The sequence below is a fragment of the Centrocercus urophasianus genome, unplaced genomic scaffold (assembly GCF_019232065.1).
Source record: "Centrocercus urophasianus isolate 14NV4802_14NV808 unplaced genomic scaffold, USGS_Curo_1.0 seq_23, whole genome shotgun sequence".
NCBI classification, from domain to species: domain Eukaryota; kingdom Metazoa; phylum Chordata; class Aves; order Galliformes; family Phasianidae; genus Centrocercus; species Centrocercus urophasianus.
The window spans coordinates 4427261-4448172 of NW_024884789.1; the positions used below are offsets into that span (position 1 = coordinate 4427261).

Below are 20912 nucleotides of genomic sequence, written 5' to 3' on the forward strand. Positions count from 1 at the left end.
GATGAAAGGAGAGAGCGGGAAAAGGAAAGGGAAAGGCAAAGGCAAAGGCAAAGGGAAAGGGAAAGGGAAAGGGAAAAGAAGATAAAAGTAAAGTAGAAATCATTATGTCCACCAGCAATAATTCTGTATGTCCATCCATATTACATGGGGATGACACTGCGTTGCACCTGTAGCCTACCTTCTACCTCCATGTCCTTCCCAAGCATGAAGGAACTGTCCCTATCTTCCCTTTTTGTGTAGATAGCTACCTATAAAACAATTTGAAGTTTAAGTCTGTCACATATAATTAGAGACAAGATGACTGATTGTAACAGTATTTCTGAAATAACTGTTCCATAGCAGAAACAGGAGTGGGCAGAAGCTGGGAGGTAGAGGGGGCTCCAAGCACAAGCTTGCTGTCATTTCGGTTTGGAGTTCACAGAATAATAGACTGGAATCATAGATAGGTTGGAAAAGACTGCTAAGATCATGGGGTGAGGGTTGGACTTGATCACCTGCAGAGGTCCCTTCCAGCTCCTACAATTCTGTGATTCTGTGATCGTCTCCATGTACCTACCACCAATATTGCCCACTAAACTATGTTCCTAAGTACCACATCTACACGTTTCTTGAGCACCTCCAGAGATGCTGACTCCAGGATGATTCCTGATGCTGCTGGAATGAAGCTGTGGCCGTTGAAACTGAGACCCAGACCTAGGCATTCATATATAGCGATGCAAGTGGTTTTGGGCTCTGATGTTTAGTCCAATTCTCAGAAAGACTTCATGGACAAAGCCTGGATTACTTTATAGGCAACGCTTGGATTAGCTGCTAAATGTCACAATAGCTCTAATGAGCTTTTGTCTTTTTTTTTTTTTTTTTTTTTTTTTTGAGAAAACAATAATGTTAAAAATGATAAAAATGATAAAAATTGCCCAAGAAGGAAAGGATCTCGTTCTCCACTCTGTTACCCTTTTGTGGGCTGGTAGTCTTTTTTGTGTGTGTGTGTGTTTTGTTTTGTTTGCAGAAAGTGGAAAAAAACCCCACAGTTATTTATCTGTTACCAGACAAAGACTGTAAAGAAATCCGAGAAGCATCCTAGCACAAAAGCCTGAACTTTTTGACCTCTCAGGCCTCAGGCCTGGACAATTGGCCGAGCTGGGCTTTTTCCTGAGAACTGCCCGAGGGCAGAGGCTGAGAAAAGATGCACATTGTTCCTCACAGCCATTAAATTCGAGGGCTGAAAGGCAAAGATCTCACCAGGTTAGAGCAGTGCTGAGAATGCAGCCTGACACTCATTTTCAAGGTAATGTAATAAAGAGAAAAAGTGAGTTGTAGAGATCTTAATTCTTTAAAATTTAAAAGCTAATTTTGTGTCTTTTAGTCAATTTCCTATGCAGGAAGGAAGAATTTATTAACTGACTTCTGATGTTAAATGGAGTGCTAATGGGCAAGTACAACAATTCAACAGGTGCCAAGGAGAAATATAGAGACATTATATCAATATTAATCTTAGGGCCTTGCAAACGCAGTGGTAGGGGGTTGTATTAGGCAGGTTCTGATGGGAACACCCACAAAGTGAAAAGGCGTTGGGGTTTCCTATTCAAAGCAATCAAACACTCGGAGGCCACTTGGCTCCCAAGGTGTTTCCATGGCAGATTAGGAATGTTGTGCCATCAGATGTTGCTGTTTGCAGACAAAGCTGCAGGAACTTCCCAAACTGGGAATTCCTCCTGAAGGCTGTGGTAATGCTGGAGAGCAGAAATATTTCCAGCATTGAACCCTGCTGGAAGCCTGAATGCCCGTTATTAGTCTGGATAGCAGTCAAAAGAATATTTGATCCTGCTAAAAATCCATGCGACCGCTATTTTCCAGACTAATCTTCTGCCAGTAAACAAATGCTGACTCTAATGTACTTCTGATTTTGACCCCTGGGTTGAAAATGTTCTGTATAAACACCAGCTGATGAACAGGTCACTTTGTTTGCAAGACAAGACTCTCAGCGCCGCACCCCACGCAGCAGGTCCTCGAGCCAGATAAAAGGCTTCAAAATGCCCAGCCGTAATTTTCAGTGAACAATTTTTTCTTTCATTGTTCCAAGCTGTCAGATTATTAGTGGGAAAGGATTAGTGGGGAAAGGGGGAAGTGTTTTCGTCTAACATATTTTTCAGGAAGGGAAGAAAAAGAAGTCCATTTTGATGTTATCAGATGGAAAAGTAGCGTTTTATAGAAGAGGGGTTTTGAAAGTGTTGAGATGTAAGCTAAGTAGTTTTAAAAATGGCACAGCAAAATCAAAAGAAAATATTTTCATGTTTGACAGTCAGTATAACTGTTGTGTTTTGTTGTTCTTGGTTTTGTTTTTTTTTTTTTTTTTTGGTCAAGCCCTGTGTATTTTTGGTTGAAAATGTGTTTTTTTTTTTTTATAGACCAGCAACTTTTTCATTCCATACCAAACCCAAATGAAAAAAGGAGGCAGAGAAATATCCCTGGAATTGGAGAGATATTTCTCAGTGGCTCTGCTTCTCTTCATTAATGCATTAAAAATAGCAAATAATAGTGATATCTGCCAAAAAAAACCACAAAACAACAAGATGACAAGAATTTCCATGGAAAAAGGAGGAATGATCATTAACTGGAAACGAGCTTGTCAGGGTTCTGGCTGCTGTGAAATTTACCACCAGCCATCCTATCTATTTACCTGCCCCTATTTTTTAATGTTGGGTTTTAAGTATCAGGCATGAGTGGTGTTAGAAGTGCCCCACAAATTGCGTTCAGGTAATTGTACCCTCTCCAGTATGGCAAAACTAGATGAGGTGGTGATGTACTTTCAGATCCCTTTTTCTAAGGAAGTTTTTGCTTGCTCCTGCATGACAGCCTTTGGGAATGAGTTCCCCGGCTCCAACCCTTCATGCTAGGTTCATGTGAACCCACTGCAGAGATTTCACCTTCCTCCAAAGGCACAGAGTTCAGTGCTGCCCCAGCCCTGCGCTGAGCTTTGTGCAGGAGATGCTCTCAGCACCGGCAGCAAATGGGTTTTGGCGACTGCGTCCCTTTCCAGCAATCCGCTCAGCTGTGGTTGGGAGGATGTTGCACAACCCATCTGCATCATGTTCTCACTGCAGTGTCCCTTTGTGAGCCGTGTCGTAAACAGCATCTTATTCATTTCAGCAGCATGCTGCAGAGGGGAAACATCACAGAGTAATTCTACATGGCAGGATCCAGAAAAGGAAATAAGAACTGCGCAATGCAAATGACTCGGGCTCTGGGACCGCTTGACAGTGCGTTTTTATGTGTGTGTGAAAATGCTAACAGGCTTTATCTCACACGAAAGATTAACTTCCTGTCCTGCTAATAATAGTAAACATAGCCATAATCACAATAAAATGCCCCCAAATCAAATGAATGCTTTTGGGGTTCCACAATCATTAAAGTTTTTCCTCCTCCTCCCCCTCAGCTCTGTACATTGAACATAGCCCCAAAGAATTCAGCTTGTGAGCCCCAAACGGGATCTGAAATAGTTGATGCAATGTATATCCCCAAATCCAGGGGTGCTGGGGCTGGGCTGTGTGTGACAGAAGGTGAGGGAGATCTGAACATGCAGTGCTGTTGTTTCAAAAAAACTTCACATATGAAAGGGAATGATGGCAAGTTCTGTAGCCGTTCAATAATTTTTTATTCAAATATAAATATTTAATATACTGAAAAGCTGCTTTCTCCGCTCCCTTAAAAATTCCAAACTGTACAACCAGTTCCCATAAATGACTAATCTTACTTTAAATGAAGCTAATTTTTGGCTGAGTCTTGAGAAGAAAAAAATATTGGATCTGCAACAAAATCCATATTTCCCCCCCCCCCCACTCTGTATCTTATAAGTGCATCCAGACTAACAGCTTGTTTCCAGATGATATTGGATGCTCCTTTTAGTTTCCAAAATAAGGGTTTTTGAAGCTGGTTGTGTGACACAGGGATTGGGTATGAGTTGTAGGTTTTGACACCGTTTACTTTGTATGGCTCAGGCTGGGGTACTCTATGGAAAAAACAAACAAACAAACAAACAGAAAAAAAGTAAATAAAGAAACGAAAAAGAGAAAGAAGGAAAGGAAAAAAGGGAGAAAGGGAAAACGTAAGAAAATGAGAAAAGAAGTAAGGCAGAAAGATAGAAGGAAAGAAATAGAAAAAGAGAAAAGGAGAGAAAGAGGAAAAGAGAAAGAAAAATATGATTTGGACCTGGGATTCTAAGGGAAGAGCACAGTCGTTCCCCCCTATGGCGGGTGGATTTATTGGGTGTCACGATGACACAATGTGTCTATTCGAAGCTGAAGAAAGCCCCCTACTTAACCTTCATCTTTTTGTGTGTGCACGTACCAGAAGGCACCACACTGTTGCTGGAAAGCAAATAATTAGTGACATGTTCTGTAACACCATTGCTATTTAAAGCTAAATCAGTGGGTTAATGCTTCTCGAGATGTGACATCCATGAGGGATTCTCACTCCAGCACTGTTAGTCACTTGGTGGTCTCCAGAGTGACAGAATCAATGCCCGGAGTTTTAAAAGCGTTGGTTGCAAGAGGAAACGAGTGATTATTGGTGAAATTACATGGGGAGGGGAGGAACATGGACAGAGTGAGATCCTCCAGGGCTTGGCTCCTTCTCCCCAAAGAACCCTGCAGGGGCTGCAGGCCACAGTCATTGTTATTTCAAGTGAATGAGTCGAGGAAGCTTTCTCCAGAGGGAAATAAATAAATAAGTAAATACGCTGGCATGGGCAGAGGAGCGGGTCAAAGCCTTCCTTCTCACATGATTTCCCTCAGCCCCAGTCTCTTTGGGCTGGTGAGGTGGGAGATGTTCCTGAGGCTGATTTCTAGGCTGTGAAATCACTGAACACAGAGCCCTATAAAGCACCGAGCACTCTAACAGGATCTAAAGGATGAATCCTGAGTATTTATAATTGCTGTTAAGCCAGTGATAGAGGGAGAGAGACTCCAGACTTGATTCTTCTCAAAGAACTGAAGCACAGCCATTGTCCGTTAAGGCAGACAGCCTGAACAGAACTCTTTGCACGGGTGAGAATAAAATCCAAAAGCATTAAGAAAAGCGTGGGGGGAAAAAAGAAAGAAGAAATAAACCAGTCAAATCACATTTTACTTCTTCTTACCCAGGAGATTGACACAGTAGCTTTTTTTCCCTCTTTTCCATTTTCCATTAAGCTGGTTCTTTAAAACACATCTGAACTTTTCTCATCCTGACGATTCCCACGGACAATTGGCAGAGAATCTAGGACAACTTGCAATACTGGGATTTTTTCCAGGCATGAGTAACTTGTTAAAAAGCCACTATTTCCCTAATACTAACAGTAAACAGAGTTCACATCCACATGAAATCCTCTGTGACCCATCAGGGAAAGTTTTTTGTATATTTATATAGAGAGGTATATGAAATCATTTAATTTCTTTATCCATCAAGCACTTGGAACTCAGCATGTCCGTTTATATTTCACTTAAAAAAATAAATATACACATGCATGCCAGGCTAGATTTAAAGGTATCCTTTTCCCCTAGTTGACAGCACCATGCCTGTAGATTTGTAAGGAAAAGCTTTGAAAAGAGCAGCATTTGAAAACAAGCTATTGAGCCATGTTTTACGTCACACTGATGAAATATAGCTCTGTCACACCTGCTGCTTCTGCTACTTTGGGTCGTGGACAACTGTGTTGAGTAGTTACTTCCCACATTTCTGAGCATTTAAGAGCTTTTGCTGTTAGTCAAGCAGAAGTTTCAGGCAAGCATCCATTCTGTAGATGTGTTATATGTGAAAAGATTTCAAAACATCCCCAAGTGATCACTGCTTATTTGGATCTAATGATGACAACAGTTAACCAACTAAGCTACGTCTGTTCTAGAGTAGGAATGCCAAATAATTCTCTTGCATTAGAAGAGATTTGAGATTTCCTCAGTGAGTTTCTTTCCTTTCTTCTTTCCTTCCTTCCTTGGGAAAAAGTATCTTAAAAAAGGCACTTTTTTGGTCAGAAAAGTCTTCCAATTTATACATTCCCTTTCAGACTCCCTGTTCAGTGATCTGTGTTGGGAGGACCAGCAAGCTGGAACATTGACATTGCCACAGAGTGAAATGATTCCCATCCAGCTCACATCCTCCCAGGCTTTCCTATCTGCTTCTGGAACTACCCATTGCAAAGAACAATGTGAAGGTGGAACATCCACAAGCTGGAGAAAGAAATCTCCCAAGCCATCCTGGAGATTTCTGCCTCCAGCACCTACAGGGGGAAGAGAAACAATGTGTGCTTAGTTCACATAGCCTGTCTTTAAATGCATAGCCATAAAGTCATTCCATTCTTGCACAAGAAAAACTCTTTTGGACTTATTTTTTCTTTCCTGGAAAACTTCTCTTTCAGTTAGACACACACAGGATGTTTTGGAAAGCTCTTTCAGCCAACTGCTTTTAGGTTTTCCTTCAGGGTCTACATGGCAAAACAAACATATGATAGGAGTTCAGTCCTCACTCCTCTATTTCGGGAGCACCTTTTGGAAATAGTCCCAGAATCATATCTGCAAAAACACATGAGAGAATGTCCCCTCGGAATTAATTCTACTACACATGTGTTTTTAAATCCAGCAAGTTGATCACTACCTTTAAGACGGAAAATTCATGGCCAGGCTTCCATACAGGAGCAGTCATTAGCACTCTGTTTGGCATCATGCCCCTACCTACTGTCTGGTGAGAAACCTTGAAAAAAACATCCAGATTCTTCTTTGGAAAGATGCAATAGTGAATGACGTCTCCCATGGCAATAATGATCCAGCTAAATAAGACTAAATAAAAAACAAACAGTATTGGTTCCATCTCTGAAGGCTTAGGGTGATACGGTTATTAACATTTTATTAGTTCTGGAGTAGTGAAAAATGGTCTGCATTTAGGATAAAAGCGTGGTCATTACAGCAAGAGGCTGCATTTTTCTGTTTGGATGAGGCTTTTCAGTCTTGCTGGGAATAAGCAGATCACTTTTCCCAGCTCCTCAAGAAGTCTGTGCCAACCTTGTAAACTCTTTCAAATACAGCTGAGGCCAGAGCCAGTTTTTTTCCTATGAAGTTACATTGCTGTTCTTTCGTTCCAGAGGCCCAGTTTCATGCTTTCCCTGTCTAGTAGGTATTTCCTTTTACTCAAGAGCTCAGAAACAGATCCAAAGAGTAAAAGCCATTTTCCCTAAAAAATCCACCCCTATGACTGAATCCAGAGAGTGGATTTGAAGCCCTTCTTGAAGCATTACCATCTTCTTAACCCTCTATGTTATGTTAGAGCATGTCTATGGGAGGAACAGCGAGCTGTTCTTTGGGGGCTCATGGTATTTCATTCTCATGGAGCTCAAGTCATTTTCAAGTATGAGAAAGTTAGCATGATGTTTTTCTCTTTATTTGCAGTGTCTTGAATGATTTTTATGAAGTTATTTGTACACATTTTGGCACTTCCTGTTTGGAAGCAGACTTGAAGGCTGAAATGCCATGAGAAAAACTTGTTATCCTGACGGCAATTTAGATCTGGCTGAAAGGAGGATGCACTTAAAATCCTGATGGAATGCCTATTTTTATCCAAGTTCTCCCTTGACTTACAGACAAAAGATTTATTCTGACTTATGGACCAGATATTTTTCTCATTTTTAGACCACACAGATATTGCAAATTTGACTCCTAACTGGACTTTGAGGTTTGGAAATGTTTGGAGATAACATCTGACATCTAGAATGTTAATGTGAGATTAAGTGCTTTCTGTACCAGATAGATTTTAGATTTGTTTAATCTGAAAGTAAATCTTAAATTTGTAAAAATGGCATATTCACTTCTGTGTCTCACCTACTTATTTACAGTTTGCATTCTGTGCACTGTAGATGCTTTCAAAACCACTTTTATTTTTTTTTAATTTTAAACAATTTATTATGTCAGAGACCGTACCCTGGTATATATATGTGTGTGTATTAATTGGCTCATGGCAAATGACAGAAAGCAGCATTGCCATCAACAGATGCACCACCGAACAACCTATTTCTGTCTAACGTGGTTCTTGGCATCTGTGTGCTATTTCTGTCAAACTCAATCAAACTGAGTGTTAATTTTTGAAGCCAAACCTCTATGATCATTTCACTTGTGATGTAAACCAGATCTAACCTCAAAACTGTCAAAGGCCAGAAGTCAATGACCCAATTTGAAATGCCACGGAACCCCCTATCAGCAGCCAGTGCTTTTCCCTTGTGTCAGTCCTACTCATGTAGGTTATTCATTCTTTGTGAAGTTTATTATAGATACCGAATACAGTGTTTATATAAAATGCAGCCCGACTGCAACTTTAAGAAGGTTTTGCTATAGTGCAGTGTAGCAAATAAATTCCAGAGTGTATGTCAGGTATGAATAAAACCTCTTGTCCGGGTAGGAATCTAACTTTACAATGGCAAATGCTTCCACTAAGTCCCAGTCCAACTTCAATTGAGTGTTAATAGTCCCATATGAAAACCTTTAGTGAGAAATTTGTGCTTGGCTAATGCAATTATGGAGCTTTCTCTAATTGCTCATTCACTTGGAATATAAAATGGAGTAATCAGAGTATTTTTGGTCCTTTCTAGTCTGATTGTACTTGAGAGCCTAGTGGGACAAGTTTTTGACCTAGATTTCTTCACTCACCTGAAATGAACTTGAGTTATGATAGTCCATCGGTGTTGGCCTTTGATTCTTTTCTCCCTTTTGTGCTTCTGGAGCAAGGAATACAAAATCCTACCAGTGTAAGTTTAGCTTGTGTTTTGCAGAACTGGTGAATAATAAAGTAGGACAATCAGAATTTGGACCAACTCAGCAAGAGCCAAGATAAACTAAAAAAATAGGAATGGTTTTAGGGGAAAGAGTGGCTTGGCTTCATACAGTGATATCTTTCTATTTCTCTTTTGATCAGCAAGAGCACTCTGTGATGGAAGTTTGCCTTCTTTCTAGGAATGCATTTACTCAGGTTTTTGTGTGTCTGACATCACCACATATTTGGTCTCCTGATCCCCTCAGCCTCTTCTACTTTATCACCCTTCGTCTTTCTCCATGCATAGGCTGTCATTCACGAAACTTTCTGAAGGTATCATCAGCATTAGTTTGTATTTCATCCCTTTCAGAATGGCAAAGGTTTACAGTCATCAGTGAACCCCATCTGGAGGGGAAAAGGTATAGAGAAGATGCAGTGAGAAAGTTGTGGGCAGAATTATTGTAAATAAATACAGTGAGAAAGCTAAGGAAATATTAGCTGTTCTGTGAGACAGTCATTGGCTGAATTCAGCTTAAGGAATGGCAAGTTAACAAAATTTCAAATTGAAAATCTCTCTAAGATGCAGACTCCTTCCAAAGCACTAAAGGAACCCAAGTACCTTGTTAGTGGAGAAACTATTCAGTAGAGCTGGATGGAAAAATAAAACTAGGAAATAACTAATTTATCCATGTTTTGGTTCGTTGCCCAGTCTGATTTTCTGACAGCGTTTATTTAAGAAACATATTTCTGACAGATTTAACTGCAGTACTGATCCAGACATTGTCAGTCCCCTGCACGGTTTCCATTTGTGGTTATTGTATGTCCCAAATCCATATAAATAGAAGATATTTGCCTCAACCTGCGTGCACACACAGTATGTAAGAAGTTAAGAGCAGTCAGGCTGCAATGGTATCGATGCTTTCTGGTCTCTGAATGCAGTTCCAAATGCACAAACCTATTTTTGGAATATGACATTCCTTTTCATTTTTTTCTTTTTAAACTATAACCTTCATGAAAAGGCTGTGATGTACATTACAGCCACACAGGACTGAAAAAAAAAAAAAAAATAGTGCATTAACAGCGAAACAATAATCCTGCTGCCAAATGTACAAATATTCAATAATAACTGCTGCAGCTCTGCAGGCCCGGAGGAGTGCTTCATCTTCTTCTGGCCTGTTTTTTGACAGAGGGTTTCCCTTAAATCCGTCCCCTGCTCAGCTGTTCACAGCTCCCTGATTCATACCAGCCTGCTCTGCATTTGGCTGGTTCCTGTGGCCAAGCAGTGCTGCTGGTGCTCTTCATCACAGGAGGTCAAGTGGGGCATCAGGAGGGAAAGTGATAGACAGATGGGCCCCTTTTTGCTCTTCCTGAGGCGGTACCAGCTATGTTAGCTTATTACAGTCAAATAAATGCAACGGATGCTCACGTGTACACACAAGCGGCGGGTGTTCCCCAGGTAAGCCAAGCTGCAGCAAGAGACCACCATAAAGCTCAGTGCCTAGACCTAAAGGGAATGTCTCTGAAATGAATTGGTGCTTTGAAATAAAAGGCATTTAATGTAAAACTGATAAATCCATTAAATGCATATTACGGCCGCTGTTGCTTTATTCAGGCAAAAGATTTATTCATGGAACAGTTTGCTATTGCATACGCAGTTATCAGTGAATAATGATCTGGTGGTTTCAAGCCTGAATTACAGGTAGATAGTAAAAGTAAAACAAAGGGATTAATGCATTTTATCTATTTCACTTCCATTTCTACATGTGCGACCCCCTGGAGAGCTGCAGGAATGCAAATAAGGGCAGAAAAATTGGTCCCATTCTGCAGCTTCTGCCTGGCTGTGTGTGCAGAGTGCTGATGTCTGTAGAGCTGTGGCTGCTGTATGTCTGTAAGCACTGTGTGACAACACCAAGTCCATCAGCACAATGTCAAAACATCATTTGCTGAAGTATAGTCTCCCTAGAAGGGACCAGGTGTCCTGTAGCCAAGTGTCCAGCTGAAAGCCCAACATGCACTCCAGGGCTCCACTCAGTGCTTTGCCTCTCCTTTTGGGTCTGCAGCATTTGGCCCCACACAAAAGGTCATACTGTCCATCCATGCGGGTGAACCCTCAGCACTTGCTCTTGTTTTATCCACAAGTCAAGGGAGCAGCTGGGAGACATTGTAGTTTTTTTCTCTTTTTTTCTTTTTCTTTTTTTTTTCCTTTGTTTGCTGCCCCATCTCTGACTTGGAGGGTCAAATCCATGGCAAGTTCATTTCTGGGCCAACTCTGCCAAATTATATGATGTGAATTAATGTCTACTACAGCTTAGAACAGCAAACTCTGATTTAAGCTCTTAGGTTGAACTTGTCTACAATTGTTGAGGTGAAAGGCCAGTTCATACCCATTAATTAACCTAATCCATCTCAATCTACTTTATTTTATACCTTTTAGGGTTTGTGGCTCTAAGAAATATATTTAGATAAAGCAGTGCTGTTAAAATCCAGGAACATTGCTAGAGACTCAACACCCACCATTGGTTTATACTATTCAAGCATTTTTTTAAATGCTGGGAGCTAATTTAATCATATATTTATTAGTTGTTCCCAGTACACAGACCAGATTTCTATGCAATTGATCCACATATGCACACCACTAATATCAGGGTTATTTTTTGATTCTGACTTTTAGTCTGTTTGCAGTCATTTCGTTAATAGACACACATTATTGTCAGACTCCCCCTGCTTTTCCCTTCCACTTCCTCTTTTACTGTGGCTCTAATACTAAAAACATGAAAATAAGGGAGTGCAATTACCTTGTGAAATCTGAACCTGAGCACAACCCCTAAGTACGGCATTTCAGGGGCCGGTGTGTGAGGAGCAGCAGGCAGAGAAAATTCAGAAAGATTAGTAAGGGCCAAGCTTTATCTAAAAGCATATGGGAATTTCTTTAGAGGATCTAATCTAAAAATAGGATTAAGACATATTACCAGATGTCTATCCCCTAAATATTCATTTTTAAACTGAAGATATTTAATGACTGAGTAATATTTAATAAGTTATTAGTTGACCGTAGAGGCTTCTGAAATTGAAATTCCTTGGAAATGTCTATCACGATAATAATTAATAAAGATTTTAAAACAGCATCTCCATCAGAATGGTTTTCTACCATATTACAGAAGCCCATTTTTTAAAAGTAAGGGGCTGTTTTAGACTTTTGAGTTTTTGAAATAATATATAGAGAACAGAAGATCATGTGGTCTACAACACTGAAGTGTTGAACCATAAGTGGAATTGAGCCTAAAGTAATAATGAATGCTTTAAAATGTTATTTAGAAAACTAACGTAACACCTAGATATTTATCCATTGTTACCTGAATGTTTTTATCCTGTAAAACAGCCCAGAAGTACAGAGTAGCATGTGATGTTTAAACGAGATGCAGTTGGTGTGTGTGTTTTGTGTGGCTGCGCCTCTATGCTATAGAACACAGTTAGTACCTCTATGCTATAGAATACAGTTAGACAGCTCATTTAAGGTACAGCAGATCTTATTGATCTCAGCATCTGTGAAAACCTGGAGCACATCTGAAAGGAAGCATTTTTCAAAGATTTAAGCTTTCTACAGTCAGATCAATGAAGAAAGGCTGAAATAATGCTAGTAGAGTATTTCCAGCGTAGTCAGAAATGTGGGAGCATGAAGATAAATACTGATCCACGTTTACATTTGGATTTCTATCTCAAAATTTCTTATACATATCCACATTTGAACCTTTTTTTTTCCCTGCTGAAGGGTGGTCTCATATGGAAGTTACCCATACTACGTCACACTATAGGCCAAAGTCATAGTTCTCCTGTGATAGCTCATTGTTAACTCTCACATGATGTCTTAAGATAAATCAAGAATATAATCCAAGTATGTTTCTTGTGATATTTCACATAGGATTTCACATATCCTTTTTTTCCAGGATATCTTCCACTGTTGTAGCCAGAGAACCTCTGATGATGGGAGCTGAAGGAGCCGTGGTCGCCATGTAGTAACACTCCCTCCTTTCTCCCCCATCAGACCTGCTAGAGGCTGGCATATAAAACCTGAGGCACTGCAATGCCTAGGGGGGACGTTTAGCTGACGTGTTTTATGGTTGTTGTTTTGAGTCACTGATAAAGTCAAGCACAAGGGAATAGTTTGTTTGAAGTGTGTGCGTGCTTTGCTCTGAGCAGCTTGGGAATTATCAGTTTGTACGCCAATCTGATAATCATGGCAGAGAATGACTGGCAAATGTTATGTTGATATTTTGGCTGAGGGATGAAATGGGCTGTTTCTTCTTCCCCTTCATGTACCTGGAGTTTTGGCTCCAAGAAAACTTGGAAATCCAATACATATCCAGGTTTTTATTGTGCTTTATTGTGTTCTATTTCACTTTTTGTCCAGCCAGAATAATTAGTTATAGGAAAGAAAATACAGTAGAAAGAAAAATTCTTGGAGAGCCTTTCCATTCACTTTTTTTTCCTTCATCTCTTGCCAACCACAGGCAGAATTGCTCTGCCCTTGGTTTCTTGAGCAGGAAGAGAAATGAAAAGATAAAGGGACAAAAACTTTCCAAGGGGAAGAGTCAGCACCTCCTGCCTGAAATATTTTTGCTTCCATTGGTGAGAGGTAGAAGATATCAGCCTGGTACTGAACTGAATGCAAACACTGTGTGTACACTGTGGGGCTCTGTGCCCTAACAACCAGTGAACCCGTTAACAGGTTAGCTAATAAGAAAGATAAAGGCTAGTCCAGCAATTAACATTCTAGATTGAACTTGAAACATGAAAATGCAAATCCTTGTTCTACAAAACTGCCATGCCATGAAGGTAGCTGCTTGCGACCAGGTGCACGAAGATACTTAAGAACTAGATTTGTGTTGAAATTATAAATAGGAATTTTTTTAGAGTTGCAGCATGTGTGCCTGACTTTCAGTATGGATCTGGTTGCTCTCGTCTCCTTCTACTTGTATGATTTCAAGTTGCTCTTTTCCATGTCAAAACAGTGCTTTAAGAGGTAAATAAATTAAAGATTACACAAGTATTACAGAGATAGAAGTTCAGCATTTCAGAGTGACGGGTCACGTTAGAAAATCTGGCTTTCTCCCATGACCCCAACACTCATACCTATGTATATTCATTAAATATTTAGTAGATTCTCATTTTAGGCTACCTCAGTCCACCATTAAGGAACTGAAGTGTGGCCATTTGTACAGTATTTCAACTTCTATAGTTACCCTGAAAGGGCAGAGAAACTTGCAAAGCATGGGTTTGCTGATCTGCAGCTATTGATTCCTAACAAATTAGACTCTTACATTACACGGAAGACTCAGATAGCCCCAAAACTGGGAAGGGGTGATGACTTCTGACTGGGCTATTATCTGATGAAACAATCCCCTTTTCCAAGGTTAGTATGGGTGTGTACGTGAATGCTCAGGGGGGCAATTCTGATCAAATCTCTCAGTTCTTGGCCTGTGTCTTCACGCTGATGCAATTTTGTCATGGCTAAGATGATACTCTGGTATGGGCAATAAAAACAGAGAATAAAATGGCTTTATTTGCTCTCCAGATTCCATACAATTTTGCCTTACATGTTCTTTACTCTGGCTTTCATTTTTTCTATGAGTTGCCAAACCAAAGTTTTTACCAGGCCATTAAAGAAAAAGTGAGAACAAAACTTTTATTGACATGAACACTCTTTTTTTCCCCCTCTGTCTTCACCATTGGGGCCTCAGCTGAAGCGACCTCAGGCTAAATAGGCTCTCAAAGAAAGCTTTCTTGCCAAAGAAATGTCATTGCTGTTAAACAGTACTAATGAATGCATAGATTTAGAACCTTATTTACATTGAAATTTGTTTAGTAAGCCAACTTAGGTCTGAAAATTGGAACAAACTGTTTCCTCAATAATTTAATAACTCCAAAGACCTCGTCCATTTGGTAAAAACAGAGTGTCACCATCCACTTACAAATGCAAAGTCACGCTTCCCAAAATTGAATAAAATGCTAATAATACAGCAGATCCACAGATCAGCAAGTAAAGTGGCTTTTAGCTCTGAGTTCAGCTGGAGACAGAGAGAATAACAACAGTCAGCTTACTCTGTCCTAAGCAAAATGGTTTTATTCCATCAGTTGCCTGTGTTGCAAGTGTTTTGAAGGGTTCACATTTATTTTCGTAACCTTGCTGAATTTGGCACCCTTGCCAGTAGTGCTAGAACTTTTCAAATTGGGAGTTTTTCATTGAAATAGGCCAATTAACTCGCTCGGGTCACATTCCCTATATGAACTGCTTTTAATGGTTTGCCGCACCACCCATCTTGCAGCAAACAGAAATCCATAAAGAAAAACAAATTCATTCCTTTCAGTGAGTACTTCCTTGGGGAAGGCATATAGCAGATGGCCAACTAAATATGGGACACTTGGACAAATAAATAAAATGTCCCTCCATCACACAACTCCTTACAAGGTATTGCATTTGTTTTGTAAACACCATAAATCTTATTGTTACATCTTATGAATCAGTATTTCTGCAACATCAGTTTATAGTCTCTCAACTGAGGTAGCCTTAATGCAGAGGTTTGAATTTTAGTCCAGACAGAAACTTCTGTACGGCTTGAAAAGTTTGGAGACTACAGCCTGTGTGCAAGGTGAATTGCAGTACTATGTTCTCTTCTGTGTCTTAGAGAACAGAATTTTCTAGAATAAAGGCAACAGTTGCCATCTAGGGCATAAGTTTGCAGGAATTTATTCTCAGATGAAAGTTGAGTACTCAATTCAATGTATTATGAAACATGCTGGGCCCTGTGAAACATAAAGCTCAGTGTAAACACTCTATATTCCACTGTCATGGAGGAGATATGAGAAACCTTATCAGGGAGAATTTATCAGTCAGACTTTGATGCCCCAGCAATGCACACCCACCCATCATTTCAGGTCTTGTGCTTTTCCCACTACACTTACACTGAATTCTAGTCCCGACCCTTACTCGCAGTCTCCTGGTACAATCATATAAAATACCATTTTAAATGCAGTTAAACAAATGCAACCAAGCCTTTTGAACTCCTGCTTTGAAACTGGGCTGGTGCAGAAATAAGAGAACCACCAGTAAAGTCTGAACATTTGAAATATGTCTGAAAAATGATGTGCTGCTCCCATCCAGCTTACGTTCCATGGAACAAGGCAGATCTCAGCCAAACTAAGAGCCCCCAAACAAATCTACCTTTTTCACTACAAACTACAAGGAAATACATTTTTGAAGCTGAGCCTCTATCAGAATATGATATTACATGACACTGTAACCTTTTTCCCTCCAGAAAACCACCCTTTATGAATAAAACATAGGTGACCTTTAAAAACTTAGCAGTTGTACTAGGTGATTGCATATTAACAAGCTTTTTGAGGAACTAGGACAGGCATTGTACGTTTCAGTTAAGGACAGATAATAGAACTATTCAAATAATTTATTATTTTATACAATATAGGGAAATGTAAGAAAACTACCTCAACAAGAGTCTGCTTAAATTTTTCTAAGTATAATTTTACATGGCTCCCCCCATTCATCTAAATTATGCAGTCACTGCTAAATGAAAGACTTCCTTTTAAAGGACAAGCCTGATTCCACTCTGCTTGAATCTTCTGAACAGCTTTGGTTTGAGGCCACTTCATGGGACAAGTTGTAGTGACTACTAGGCATTTTTCATAGGCAATCAAAGGATGTCCAAAGCTTTCTGTCCTTCCTTTGCTGTGATAAAGGTTTTGGAGACAGGACCTGAACTGATTTAAATCAGTGGAAATGCTAGACATCAAGGCATACATAGCAATATATGTGGGTAAAGAGGACTTAGTTCTTTGGATTACTTTCTCACTCTGAGAAAGGCTCTCAGTTTTATTTGATCATCTCTACTGAAGCTCAGTGAAGAAAAGAGGGAGTAGCTTCACACCAAGGAGAATATTTCTATGGAAAGGATCATGACATTTATAAGTTTGCATAATTACATTGCATCTCATCTTGCATAGGTCTTCCTTCATTCCATCTGCTCTCAATAGCTCTGAAGTCTGTTTTCTGTGGTAGAAATTTAGGGTGCTATTCTCATGTTCTCTAGCTCTTCATTGGCCCGACGTATTGGATTATCTCCGTAATAATGCATTCAGTATATAGAGACCTGACCGATGAATAAAGGTAAATTGCTCTGCAATTCTTCTGAGGATATTTTTCTACCTGCATGTGAACAGGACTTCTTCCCTTCTGAAGGGCATAATGATCACACACCTCATACTAAGTAAGCAGCAAAGTCTCCATTTTAAAAATACTGAAATAATAGTAGTTATGAAGTGGCTTAGCCAGCACAGAAATCCAAACAGTTATTTTAAAGCACCGTACTCCCTCTGAATTTACCAGCAGAAATGCAGAAAAACTACATTCAGAAGAAAAAGCTGCCAAACCAAACCCCATTGCTTGTTTCTTTGCATCATCTCAGACGTATTTGCCTTAAGGTGGCTTAATGCTACTTCAGCCTACATAAGCCACTTCCTCCAAGTATTAAACTATATCCAGGCACAGAACATAAAAAAATCACTGACATTTGTCATTTCAGTATTTACATTGTCTGAAAAGTTCCCAAGCAGGAATCTTGAGTGTGTTAAGTGTCTTTCTCTAGTGCAGGCAGAGCAAATGGCAGTTTATCCTTTGAGTCACTAGGAGGAGGGAAAGAGAGAAAATGTTCCACAAGGCCAACCTGATAGGTTTTCTCCAATGTGTCATTACTGTGTTTCAGAGCATCTGTGTTGCTGCCGTATGAACTGGATAGGAACACAAAGTAATCAATTTCAGTTGAGAGCACTAATTTATCACCTTGCCATCTTTTATTGCAAGGTAGAGAATCTCTCTGTTTCTCTTCTTCTTTCTAAATGCAAAATCAGGACATTCCCCCCACCCTTCCTGCTGTCACCCCTCCTCTGACCCCTCCTTCTCCCAGCTCTTCCATCTCCCTGTTTGTTTATGAGACCTTGTAATTAAAATAAATGCTCTAAGATGTGGAACTGTACATGATCATCCTCCATCATAGCCTGTTAAATGGAAATATATAGGAAGCTCTGAATTTTAGCCTGTTTTGTATTATCTTTCTTATTCTTCTTTGAGCCCCTTGCCAATTCCAGTTCCAGTTAGGCCTTGAACTTCCTGACTACATCCATTCTAGCAGCACACCTATACTCCTCCCAGCTTACCTGTCCCTGCTTCCACTTCCTGTGCACTTTCTTCTTGCACTCCAGTTTGACCAGCAGGTCCCAGTTCAGCCATGCCAGTCTCTTGCCTTTTTTTCCTGATTTATTACACCTGGAGATAGAGGGCTATTCAAGGTCAGGCTGGATGAGCACCTGATCGAGCTGTAGGTGTCCCTGTTCATTGCAGGGGAGTTGGAGTAGATGGCCCTTAAGGATCTTCTTCCAACTCAAAAGATTATATGATTCTGTGACTCCATTAAGAAGCTTCTCTTAATACGCTATTAGCTAACAAATTCTGTTTACATTCACACACTTTTTACTGTATTTGTTTTGTGTTCTTGCAGTCTTAGAACCTTTACTGTAAATGTTAAAGTCTTTCAGCATCGTTTTCCTAAGGAAAACAACACCACTCTAGTTTATGCATATGTAGATATGTATATATTCTTGAAACCTGACATTCCACTGCGATTCTCAGTGATTCTTTCTGGGCACCAATTTCTTAACTAAAAGCACATTACAGATCTGATGCTTTCTACAGCCGAGTAGCACATCAATAAACTAAAGATTATTGTGCTGTGTCAGGTTTTATTTTGTAACATTATGGGAAATTCTCTGCTGCTTTGCATGAGTGCATAAACTCTTATTGCTTGACAATTAAAAGAGCTAGTAATAGAAAATGTAATGTAATTTACCTTAGTACAAGGGATTTTGGTTAAGAAAAATTAAACTATTGAACTCTCCTTTTGTTGGAGAAGGACATTGTCTCATTACATGTGCAATTTTTTTTTTTAACACTGTTGATGGTTAAATAAATAAAAAATCCCGTACACAACAGCAAGTGGGTGCTGGGCCTTGGGTGGATTTATTATGGAGGAATTCTTCTAATGTGCTTGCTTTGGAACTGGACAAAATGATCTGTTTGCGAAATAAGCATGCCATAGCCTTTTCTGTGTTACAGAGAGAGTTCACCCAAATAAATAATGTTGAAGGGGGAGTTTCTTTATATGCTGTGCAATTTCAGTGAGCTGGAGAGTTCTTCTTACCTCTGTTGCTGAATTAGGAAGGTCAGTATTCAATTCTCTCCTTCAGCAGCTGCATACTATAAATGTCGAGGGGCTACCACATTACTCTAAGGACTGAAGTCAATCTTTTCAGGTTGACCTCCAGAGAGGTGGCTTGTGTTCTTTTGAGCTCTATGGTCTAGGAAAGTCATTTTTCTTTCTTTCTTTCTTTCTTTCTTTCTTTTTTTTTTTTTTTTTTTTTTCTCCTCCCTTCCAAGAATAGGAAGGAAGCTTTAAATCTAAGGACAATTAACTTTAGGTGTTTTTTTCCCTATCAGGTGGGAATAATGACCTGTTCAAAAGGGAAGAACATATAAATGAGATCACGAGAAAAATGAGGCTGAGGATTTGGATATCAGGGTTGGCACTGGGTGCTCAAAGCATAACCGTAGTTTCCGTATTGCTGTTTTGAATCTGGAAAATTTGTGGAGAATCTGCTTTGCGTAGACTACAGAAATAGTGAGTTTTGCATTCACTGAACATATTTAAAGAGGAACCTCAGTATGAAAATATACTTCGGTTCTGCAAGTTTTATCTCTGCCTCCTGAATAAAATTTGATTTTTAGCTTTTAAAAGGTATTCTTTGACCTACTGGTACTTTCAAGCCAAAGAAATGGTCTAATCAAATTTAAGGCCATAATAAGTAATTCTTTATGACCTTCTCACTTTACCTGTAGTGGGATTCATATATGGGCCTTAAAAGAGTGAGGGGGGAAAGGTTAGTGTTTGTCTGTGCCTGTCTGCCTATCCATCCATTAACGTTTCCAGCTAGGGGGTGGATCATGGTTCTTGTATGCAGTTTTCTCTCATTAGCACCAGCTCAAAATCTGATGCAAATAAGAGGGTGAGTTTTGGTCTGTGAGAAATTGAGGAGACGGTTATTCAGTTGAGACACTGCATGCCTATTTCCTACCACATTTTAGTGGGTTTTACATTCTCAGTTTTGGAGATTGTTCAGATAATCCCAGCCTGAGGTAAGAGTACTGATCTCTCCTATAACCATAAGTGTGTCAATGGGTGAAAAAGTCAGAAAGATTTCAGCAGTGGAACAACCCAGTTGAACATGGTCTCTTCTGCAGTATCGAATGTATTTGAACAGCGGGCTTTGTAAGCAAGGCAATAATCACTGCACATAGACAGATAATGATGGGTGTTATGGAATAGTGAATTGGGATTTAAAATTGTGCCCTCCTGCCCTCAAACCTCCTTACACATACAAACAAAACAAAGCATAGTCTGAGGTGGAAGCATTAGACAGGATTGGCTGAAAAGCTTTCTTCTTACTGGAGGGGGTAAGCCTGTATCACATAGCAGTGAAATCTCCTACTTGACCCTTGTCTAGCTTTCAGTCCAGAATTCGCAAAGTGGACAGAACTAATCCCAGGAAGTAGGTTTAAGCAAACAGCCAAACAATTTACTACCACTCAGAGAACGTCAATTTCCAAACTCTCTGGTAATTTGTGATTTTGAAAATAAGAACCATATAAAGCGGAGATGTATTACAGGGAAAACATGGAATCCACTTCAAATCCAGTCAAAGTTCCTTACTTTTAGCCAACACTGGAGAGTTCAAGAGAGGAACTGAGCAGTGACAGTTCTTCATCTTTGGCCTGCTGATTGGGAAAGTTTGCTCACCATTTTCCCAAGGCCAGACTGTGCTGGTTAATCTGTCCCTGACTTTTTGGTTGGTTCTGACAATTTAAGTGGTCTGATCACATGGGAAAGGCACAATGTAAATTGGGCAGGAAATTACCATTCAGCATCATACGGAATAGACTATGACCCTCAAATATTACTTTTGCAGGGTCAAATAATGAAGCATCTTTTTTTTTTTTTTTTTTTTTTTTTTTTTTTTTTTTTTTT

The 20912-nt window shown here is 39.7% G+C and overlaps 1 long non-coding RNA gene across 6 annotated transcripts in view; it reads left to right on the plus strand.

Moving 5' to 3' along the window:
* Positions 1–20912, plus strand: part of LOC122163423 — a 267157-nt gene that overhangs the window by 193940 nt on the left and 52305 nt on the right. The gene's annotated exons all lie outside the window — the stretch shown is intronic.